The sequence below is a fragment of the Elaeis guineensis genome, chromosome 13 (genome assembly GCF_000442705.2).
Source record: "Elaeis guineensis isolate ETL-2024a chromosome 13, EG11, whole genome shotgun sequence".
NCBI classification, from domain to species: Eukaryota; Viridiplantae; Streptophyta; class Magnoliopsida; order Arecales; family Arecaceae; genus Elaeis; species Elaeis guineensis.
Genome location: NC_026005.2, coordinates 77,550 through 88,415, shown reverse-complemented (window position 1 = coordinate 88,415; position 10,866 = coordinate 77,550). Strand labels below are relative to the sequence as shown.

Sequence of the window (10,866 nt, the reverse complement as noted above, 5' to 3'; positions counted from 1 at the left end):
ATGGTTGGTTGGGGATGGGTGTACCGTGGGTATCCTTTATGATCTTGGATTGGAGATCTATTGCTCAGCCAATAGCCGATCTTCGTCAGTGTTGAGGTGACGGATGCTATGAGAGTGGCTGATCTTCACCACTCAAATGGTGGGGGGTGGGACTCGGTGATTGTACATCGACTATTTGGTGGACGGCTGGGGGATTGGATGTTGTCACTTGTCACTTTCATTTTTGGCAGTTCAGACGTCAGGATTTAAGGCCACTCCTGTATGTCGAGGGTCGTGACGACTGATCTCTACCAGATCTATAGAGTAAAGTAAAGGGAGCTTGGATGGACTTGAAGGATGGGAGTGTACCCGAGGATGTCTATTTCTCTAGAAGGTATCCTGGCACCGGCTTCCGACCAAAACCCTCCTACGGGGTCGAGGTATGGATATCCAGTTGGAGTGCCCCTGCTATCTGACTGAGGAGGAGACCATAGAGCATACTCTCTTCAGATGCCCAAGGATGACAGTGATCAGATCTTTGGCCGGGGTGGACTTGCGGGTTGCTTAGGTGGAAGACCCCACTTAGATGTTTTTGGAGTTTCTGCAAAGTAGCATTGGAGGTGACTAGACCAGGGTGGTAGGGGTTCGTGTGGCCTACTTGGCTCTTTATATTTGGCTATCCAGGAACAGCCTTATCTTCGACTCTAGACAGTCTTCGACGAAGATGATCTTTAAGAGAGCATCAGTCATGGCAGCGGAGATCATTGATGTGATAATCAGGTCTTCGAAGATGTGGAGCTCTCACCCTACTTGTGTAGCAACCTATAGGGTGTTCATATCGTGGGAGCTCCCTCCTTCGATGTACCTGAAAGTCAACTTCGATGGGAGTGTCAGAGATAGGTATGGTGGGGCTGGTTTTGTCATTCATGGGTTTGACTCTATTTTTGTGGCGGCTGGGGGTCACCATCTCCAAGAATCCTTAGTCTCCGAAGCGAAACTCTGCGTTACTTGGGCAGGGATTATCTATGCCAAGCGATTTCTGGGGGTGACCCAGCTTGTGGTGGAGGATGACTCAACTACGATGGTTGTTTGGCTGCAGAGATGTATTCCTGCTACGGACTCCCACCCCCTTTTGCATGATGCCGTGAGATTGCTAGGAGGGTGCAATGTGTTGATTATCAGGCATGTATTCCGTGAGGTGAATTCAATGGTCGATAAAGGTAAAATCTTTTGTAGCAGAGCATATAAGAGAAATTCTCTAGACTGTATTGGAGGTTATCTTAGGATAGCTTCAAAATATTTTATTTTTTAATTTTTTGATTGTATTTATATAAGATTTATTTGAATAGATTGTTTTATCAGAAAAGAAGAAGAAGGAGGAGGAGGAGGAAAAGAAGGAGAAAAAGTGAATTCAAAACTATTCTTGCACTGATGTCTCTGCACATTTCAGATAATTACATTTTTACTCAATATTTCAAAAATGGCTTTTGCCACAATACTCCAGAAGACCCTTACGTCATTTTACCTCAGCATATTTCTGGCCATTCAATTTATTGTGAATGGCTTGGATTTATGCACCGGCAACCGATTATAGCCGGTTAAGTGCAGGGCTAGTGCGATAAATGTATTGCTAATTCTATAATTACCTCGAACATTAGAGGCATTTTGGAAGGCCTCTTCTTCCCCCTCAACCTTGTTCATTCCCCTCCCTTTCTGTTCACCTCCGGAAGTTGTCTCTCTTCTCCCTTTCTGCTGCGATTGCAGAGCTCATGGACCTGATCTAGATCAAGCTATCGGCACTCACTCCCACATCTCCGAGCTCTTCTCCCTCGAGATGTCCAAGACCAAGGCCTCCACCTTGGCCTCTTCCATCTTCATCGGCACCGAGCTCAATAGCAGCCCCCTCTGGAACTACAATGGCATTGCCGGCATCGCAGCCATGTACGCCGTCGGTGTCTACTTTGTCAGCCTCTCCCTCCACCGAGAAGGGCCACCCGCCTCGACAGTGGCCTCGGGCTCCAAAACCGCCACCAGTGGTGTCGCCGTCGATGGCCTCTTCGGCGGCCATCTCTATCTCGGCGACCACATTGACGATGTCCTAGAAGATCAGCGGGTACCATGCTGATAATGTCACCCTCTCGATCATAGGCAGCTTCGTTCTCATCCGGAGCTACACTCCGCCCGAACTCCTTCGATTGGAGTTATTGAAGGTAAATCTTTCTCTATTTTGTTGTTTTGTTCTCGTCTCAAAGTTTAGTTTTCTTGTTTCTTTCCCAAGCAGTGGCCATTCCTTCCAAAGAACACATTGTTTCTTCACAACTTGCTACCATTTGATGAAATTCCTCTTTGAAACTTTTAATTTTAAATTTATTTATGATAATTTTTTATGATGATTTCTTATTTGGTTGTCGATGTTTTTGATTTTTTTTGATGGAATTTTAAATAGATAAAGTTTGGTTCTACATCCATGAGCACGATATTGGTGACTAAGCCCTGTCATGCCTCGGGTACCCATTTCTTCAGGAGATGTCTGTCTGAGCTGATTTGAATTAGACTGGGCACAGCTTGGGTTCGACAACCATTCCAGCTTTAAATTTTTGTTTAGCAGAGAAGGCTAACCATTGGTTTTGGCAGCTTGCTGGACTGCAGCATCAATTTCCAACTAAATTGCAACATGTGAATTGAGCAGTTGGAGTATAGCAAGAAGTATTATTAGTTGATGAAATTGAAGTGATTTTGTAATCCACGATACGACAAAAAAGAAAAATAATTTTGTAATCTATGTTGATATTAGGATTGAATTAATCATTATTATGTTTAAATTGACCAACCACAAGAAATCATTTCATGGAAGTTCTATCAAATGTACTATGATTCAAATGAGTTGAAAAATGGAGTTCTTGTCATTGCATATTCATTTCTTAGACACATTGCCTCAAGGGTTTGTCATTCTTCTGCATTATGAGTTGATTTGCACTCATGAGCATCAGGATGTGGTCCATGTACTGTGGATTATATAACCATGCATCTGTTGGTGGTGTTTGATAGAGGGTGATCTTTATGGAAATTATTGATCGCATCTCACTGAAATCAGATGAAATCGGGTTGGAGTTTGTAAAAAATCAGTTATTTACGATCGGATTTGGTTCCTACACTTTTAACTCATATAAAACTGAACCTAACCGATTTAGTATTTCATAAACTCACTTTCATTTTGGGACGGCGTCTTTTAACTTCAATAGTTCAATAGTTCAATACTTCATTTAGACTTCATTCTAAAAGTTTAGGTCTTTTTTTATATTAAATTGACTAAAAAAAAGATAAATAAATTTAAGTGGGCCAATATTAGACTTATAATCAATATTGGATCAATATTGAAATTCAAACTGATATAATCCATCTGAACTCGCTACAAATCGTTCACTTCGGTTTCAAACAGTTTATATATGATAAACGGTCGGCAGCAGGTTGAATTTTTTTTAATCCAATTGAATTTGGTCGGATAAATTTTTGTTTCAACATAATGGGACCCAACCCATGCTCAACCGTACCAATTAGAACATGGTTGAAAAAGTTATTATTGTTAATGTCAGGTTGAAACTGTGTTGTTAAGTCGGTTGGCTTGTTGTTTTTTTCTGAGAAGAAGTTATTGGGCTGTGATACACCCTAAAGTAGGCTACACACCCTAAAGTCAATGGCAGCTCGATACTTGTGTTCGATAGAGCGTGATAAAGTAGCTACTCAACCTCTACCACATGGACTTTTACGATCGTGCTGGGAAAGCTTCAAAGTCTTCTACTCATTAGATGACAAGTAGCCAGTCATCCTGTTACTCCACTTTCACCTCCACTTAGTAAAATTCATAATCTCAACAAACTTCAGGATGTGCGAAGCCGTTACTAATAGGCAGAGCATGTCCCCATGATCTCTGTTCCCTGACAAATGGTGCACATTCTTAAAGACAACATGTACCAACCTCCATCTATAAAATCTAACTCCCTGGGACCCTCCAGATAAGAGAAAAGAAGTGAACACTTACTCCCACTTATCTTCTCCCTGAGATAGATCCCATAAGAACTAAACTCTATAGCCTCTACAAAGTTTTGAGCAATTCTAGCTCTATCTCTGAACTATCTTCCATTCGACATCCTCTAAGCTACCACTGTCTACTCTCCCATAGCAATCTATTCCACTTTATACTCGACTTCAATATATAATCCCCTTTAAAAGCTTAGACCTCTTCTATTTGCTTCCACAAGAGACTGACTTAGATATCGGAGGGTCCATCATTGGAGAACCCCCCAATGTGAGGATTTTTTTATTTTTGATGGTGTTGTAGGATCCAATTTGGGGGATAGACCGTGGATTCAGAGCCAGCATCCGATCCAAAGGTCTCGACCAGCCGTCCTGTGATCGTCTCTCTCTCCCTCGAGTCTAGCTCATCGATCTGAGCCAAATCGACTCCCTGACGACAATAGATACTTTGCCTACCTTCTCCCTAAGATAAATCCCATACAAACTAGAATCTATCTCCTCCATAAAGCTCTAAGTAATTCTTATTCCATCTTTGAACTCTGCCTTCCATACGACATTCTTTAAGCACCACTCTCCACTCTCCTATGATAACTTATTCCACTTCATACTCGATTTCACTACATAATCCTCTTTAAAAGTTTAGATCTCTTCTGTTTACTTCTATGGAAGACTGACTTAAACATCAGAGGATCCATCAGGGAACCCTTAGTGTGAGGATTTTTTCATCTTTGATGGTATTGTAGGATCCAATTCGGAGGATCAACCATGGATCCAAAGCTAGCATCTAATCTAAAGGTCTCAACCTGCCATCCTACGATCATCTCTCTCTCTCCCCCTTGACTTTAGCTCATCGTCTTGAACCAGATCGACTCTCTGATGGTAATAGATAGGCACTAGAGGAAGGATTTGAACCACATCTTGGGTTCTGAGCTCTTTTCTTTCTCCATCATCTGAGTACGAGGAATCGGAAGACCATGATGTCATCTTTTGCCATCCTTTCAGATAGGGGTGCAAATGGATCGGATCGGACTGGTCATGAGTGACTCCGATCCGATTTGATTTTTTGATCGGATCTAAATATTGAACCCAAATCCAACCTAATAGAAGATCGGATCAGGTTGGGTCGGGTCCATGACCAAATTTCTTAAGCCATCGGGTTATTTGGGTTGGATCAAATCCATGTATAACCCGACCCTGGTCCATAAAAATATGGGTCTGGTTCAGGTCTGGGTTCAGATTCGGATTTGGATTGGTTTGGATCTAGCTTATAAATAATAAGATCAATAAATAGAAGATCTATAAGCAATCTTATTTGCACTACCATCGGACTTAACCAACTTTTTTTTGTTAATGAATCAGCTCTTCCCTTTCATTTATAAGAAATAAGTAGTTGAAAAGCTTGCTGTATGTAACTTTTAATTTCAAAATTTACTATAGTTTAAAACTTTATTCTTTAAAACATTTTGGTATAACTAAAATATATGGACCATGCTAAAAATTGCTACTGTTTCCCACCAGCTTTAGCAATTAAACAAGACAATGTTGAATTAGGATGAAAAATCTTATCTCAAACTATAATTTCAGTTGTTCAGATGAGTGTTTGGATCTCATATGATTAGATCAGGTCGGATCATTTATCTCAAGATCCAAATCAATCCAAAAATCTTCACGGATTGAATTAGATCGGATTGGATCAAAATTTAGTAAATTCAGAGTCGACCTGAAAAATAAATGGGTCCAATTTTAGAACCAATTAATCTAGATCTACGGATCCTTTAAAATAGTTCGGATCAAGTCTATATAGGTCGGATCGAGTCAGGTCATGGGTAAACCCAACCCATTTGCAGCCTTACTTCCGGAGGTGCCTATGGAACTCGTTGATCCCGACTAGGGTCATCAGGATCTCAACATCTTGGAGGCATTGATAAACCCGGCCATCATCTTGAGCAGTTTCAGCAACTCCTGCTGCAGGTCCAAGCACTGACCGCTGTACTACACGATATACAGCAATCGACCCATCAGCTCGTTCCTATATTGAGCAATCATCTGGCCCTGGTGCATCTTAATCTTCCTCCTCCCTCGAGGAGCTTGAGGCAGAGCAACCTATCTTGCCCTGCCAGCCCAAAAGAAGCCCCGGGAGTCTCCCAATCCATACATCAGAGCCTCGAGCGAGCTTTGCTTCCTCATCATCCTCACCTCAGGGACAACGAGCAAGATAAGGAGTGCAAAACCACTCCTCTTTCTTCTCTTTTACCTCTTTCTTCTCGTAGGATTCATCTATGAGTGAATCTACAAGCCGGCAGCTCTGAAGGAGGTCCGGACAGTGGGATGAGTTAGATCGAAAGATCTAAAAAGTGGACCACTATCTAGAGGTCCTCTGACAGCATCAGTTGGCTCCAGGAGGAGAGTCTCTATTTTCCACCCACCCTTCTTTCACAAAGCAAATTATGACGGAGTCGATCCCTCATTGTTTTAAGGCACCATCAATAGGGGTTTATGATGGCACCACTGATCCCTACAACCACTTGGAGATCTTCAAGTCTCTAATGATGCTGTGAGGGGCCTTAGATGCTCTGCTATATAAGTCCTTCCTTGCCACTCTTCAGAGAGCTGCTCGAGTTGATACACCAAGGTCCAACCAAACTCAATCTACTCTTTTGAGAAGTTCGGTCATCAATTTGCTACTCAATTTTAAAGTAGCAGGAAGATAGAAAGGATACTGATGCCCTCTTCTCTATCAAGTTGGAAGATAGAGAACCCCTCTGAAGCTACAAGACTCACTTCAAAGTGGCCATGTTAGAAGTCTGTGATCTAAATCACTCGGTCGTGATGTCAATCCTTAAGAAATGGCTGAAGCAAATGGTTTCTACTTCTTCCTCTCAAACAAATTTCCTGATGACTTTTATGAGCTCCTCGCTCATACTAATAAGTACATCGACAATGAGGAGGGATGGCGGAGAAATGGAAGGAGATGATGGAGCAAAAGAGGGCTAGGGAGGACCACCTTGCTCTATAGTTGAAGAAGTAGAAGCAATAGGAAGCCACCCCATCGATCTTGGAGCCCTCGACATTTTGAAGACTTTACATCTCTGAATGCTTCTCAGAGGCAAATTCTCGTAAAAATAAAGAATCAGGACATTCTCTGATGGCCTAAAAAGATGAGTCAGTAGTTTTGATCTCGATGCAACCCATCGAAGTACTGCCTCTTCCATCGGGATCATGACTATGACACTGAGGACTGTTTCTAGTTGAAGAGAGAAATAGAAGCCCTCATCCAATGAGGCTATCTATAGGATTTTGTCAACAGTTCGAAAGATATTGAGGCTTCAGGCCATGAACCTCAACTCGTGTCCGAGCCTTTGATCGACATATTGACCTATTATCGGAGTTATTCATACCATCGTGGGAGGACCCATGGCTGGAGGTAAGAGCTCATCCATGAGAAAGGCCTATGCTTTTGCGGCCTAGATAGGGGCTCCTGCACTGAAGAGGCAGAGGTCAAACAAAGTCATCTCCTTCTCGGACGTCAATGCTGAAGGTATTAGATACCTCATGATGATGCTGTAGTTATTTTTATGACCATTACAAACTATGATATAAAAAAAAAATTTAATGGATAATAGAAGCTCTATAGACATCTTGTTTTATTATACTTTTTGTCAAATAAATATGTCCTTAGAACAGCTCCAAAAGACCAATTCTCCCTTAGTTGATTTTTTGGGCGATGCCATCTTCATCAAAGGCATTATAACCCTACTTATGACCACAGGATAGGCTCCGAAGCAAGCCACAATCATGCTCAACTTCTTGGTAGTGAAGGTAGCCTAAGCCTACAATGCAATCTTAGGAAGATCGGATTTGAATGCCCTCCCAGCCATTGTCTCCACTTACTGCCTGCTGGTGAAGTTCCCTACCGCCCATATCGGAGAGTGTCGAGATGATCAGGCTTTGGCCAGATATTGCTACGTCCCCTCCCTTAAGGACAAGAATCCTAGAGAAGATATGCCAATTGAAGTCTTGACGCCCATAACAAAGGAAGGTGGCAACATGGGGTGTCAGCTAAGCAGCTTGTCTTGATTCTCCTGCATGAATCGAACCCAAGTAGGATGATCGAAATCAGATTGTGACAAAATGAAGCCTCCCAGGTGGAGCTCTTGAGCTTTCTATAGGCCAACACGACATCTTCACATGGTCAACTGAGGACATACCTGATGTCGATTTGAAGGTTATGGTGCATCACCTATCTATCGATCCACTGCATGGATTGGTGAGATAGAAAAAATGGAGCTTTGTCCCTAAGCGCCAACAAGCCATCAAGCAGGAGGTGGATAAGCTCCTAGCAGCTAGCTTCATCGACGAGATAAACTATCCTCAGTAGTTGGCAAATGTCGTCCTCGTTAAGAAGGTGAATAGTAAATAGATGGTGTATATAGATTTTATTGATTTGAATAAAGCTTGTTCGAAAGATAGTTGTTCTTTACCTAGGATAGACCAACTCATCGATGTTACCATGGGACATCAGATGCGCAGCTTCATGGATGTATTCTTCAGATATAACCAAATCAGGATGGCATCTAAGAATGAGGAGAAGACATCCTTTATCACAAACCAAAGACTGTATTACTACAAAATTTATCCTTCAGCCTGAAGAACACGGATGCCACCTATCAGTGCCTCATCAACAAGATATTCAAAGATCATATTTTGCAACATGGAGGTCCACGTTAATAACATACTGGTGAAAAGCTGCCTAGTGGAGCAACATATGGCAGATCTTGAGGAAACTTTTTAGATCCTATGGAAGTATCACACAAAGCTCAACACAAGCAAGTGCGCTTTCAGGATAGCCTTGGAAAAGTTTCTTGATTTCATAGTTATCCACCATGAAATTGAGACAAATCCAGAGAAAATTCAAACCATCATGCAGATATCACCCCTGAGGACTTGAAATAAGTGTAGTGCCTCATGGGATGTGTGGCCGCACTAAGCTAATTTGTGGACAGATTGGTGGAGAAATGCCTGCAATTCTTCAAGGTCTTAAAACAGATCAAGAACTTTCAATGGACAGTCAAGTGCTAAATTGCCTTCAATTAGCTTTGGGAGTATCTTACGTCGACTCCGCTCCCGACCAAACCATCTAGTGGAGAGATGTTGTACTTATATCTCATTCTCTCCTATGGCTGTAAGCTCAGTCCTCATCTTGGAAGATATGGTACAAAAGTCCATCTACTATATTAGTAAGGTACTATAAGATGCAAAAACTAGATATCTCAAGGTAGAAAAGATTGTTTATGCCTTGGTGATCTCCACATGAAGGCTTCGACCCTACTTTTAGGTGCACGCCATTACCATGCTATGACCAGTGCCAACAACACTCGAATATTAGCATCTGCTAGTGGCTCCCCTTTCTCCAATCAGCTCTCCTTTGCCGTTCGCTCAGTGAGGGATGGATATCCTCAGTCTTTTTCTATCGGTCATTGGACAAAAAATTTTCTGATAGTGGTGATCAACTATTTTATTAAGTGGGTTGAAGCTGAGCCACTTACTCGAATCACTGTGAAGAATGCCCATGACTTTGTTTAGAAGAGCATCATCTATCACTTCGATATGCCTTGGATTGTCGTAACCAACAGCGTCTGACAATTGAACAATGCTTTCTTCCATGAGTTCTACCAAGAACTCTACATTAGCTAATGCTTCCTTTCATTGGACATCCCCAACCAAATGGAGAAGCTGAAGTGACCAATCGGACCATCCTTCAAGCTTGAAGATCTAGTTGGATAGGGCTAAAGAACTCTAGGTAGACAAACTAGATAGTGTTCTCTGGGCCTACTACACCATACACAGGATTCTGACAAACAAGACATCATTCAATCTTACCTTCAGAACTGAAGCAGTCTTCCAAGTGGAGATAGGCCTACCCTCACATTAGGTGGAGGCCGTCAATGTATAGAAAAATTCAGAAGACCTATATGCGAACCTAGATCTTCTGGAGAAAGTTTGAGATAGAGCGTGAGTTTGAATGATAGCATGCTAATGGTGTGTCATGGGTTATTATAACTCCAAGGTGAGGAAGAAGCACTTCCGACCTAGAGATCTGATGCTCAGAAAGGCTAAAGCCAGTTAGCCTACCGAACGAGAAAAACTCTCACCAAATTGGCAAGGACCATATTGCATCACTAAGGTAGTATTAGGCTTCAAAGCCTATCATCTGGAATAGTTGGATGAGATGTCTCTCCCTCGCACCTGAAACTCTGCCAATCTCCAGCCTTACTATTAGTAAGGAACACCATGAAAAGTTGATCTTGCAATAAAACTCCAATTTTTCTATACAAAAGAAATGCTGCTGAGTAAGGCAGTCCAGAGAAGCAAATGTCCTAGGCCACTGCGGCTATCAAAAAACCCTAAAAAAGCTATGTGCCCTAGATTGGGTCACCATATCTGAAAACCTTAGGTGTCCCATACCCCAATCATTCAGGCTTCAGAATGCACCCTCCTTTGAGTCCACAAAACTCGAAGGGAGGTGGAGCCTTGACTGTCAAGTTTTGGATGACTGGGCCAAGGAGAGGCCCCTCCTTCAAGTCCCTAAACTCAAGAGGAGGTAAGCCAACACCTTCACGACCTCTCGATGACCTTGATGGCGCAAGGCCTCAAAAGAAATCTACTGAACCAGCCAAATAGAGATTCGAAAAAAAGCCAAACCTCGGATCATAACACATCCACTCAAAAACATTCACAATAGTCATTTATAACAAGACAAAGAGATTAAATAAAAATCTTTATTTATTCATTCATAATTTAAGAGTACAAAATTTTGACTCGATGACTCAATTACAGGATATGTGAACTTCA

General features: G+C 42.0%; 1 long non-coding RNA gene across 1 annotated transcript; it reads left to right on the top strand.

Moving 5' to 3' along the window:
* The first annotated feature begins 1,647 nt into the window (after positions 1–1,647).
* On the top strand, positions 1,648–2,832 carry LOC140853300 (uncharacterized). Its single transcript, XR_012136314.1, has 2 exons — positions 1,648–2,189; positions 2,426–2,832. It is a non-coding gene; the product is annotated as an uncharacterized lncRNA (long non-coding RNA).
* The last annotated feature ends 8,034 nt before the right edge of the window (positions 2,833–10,866 follow it).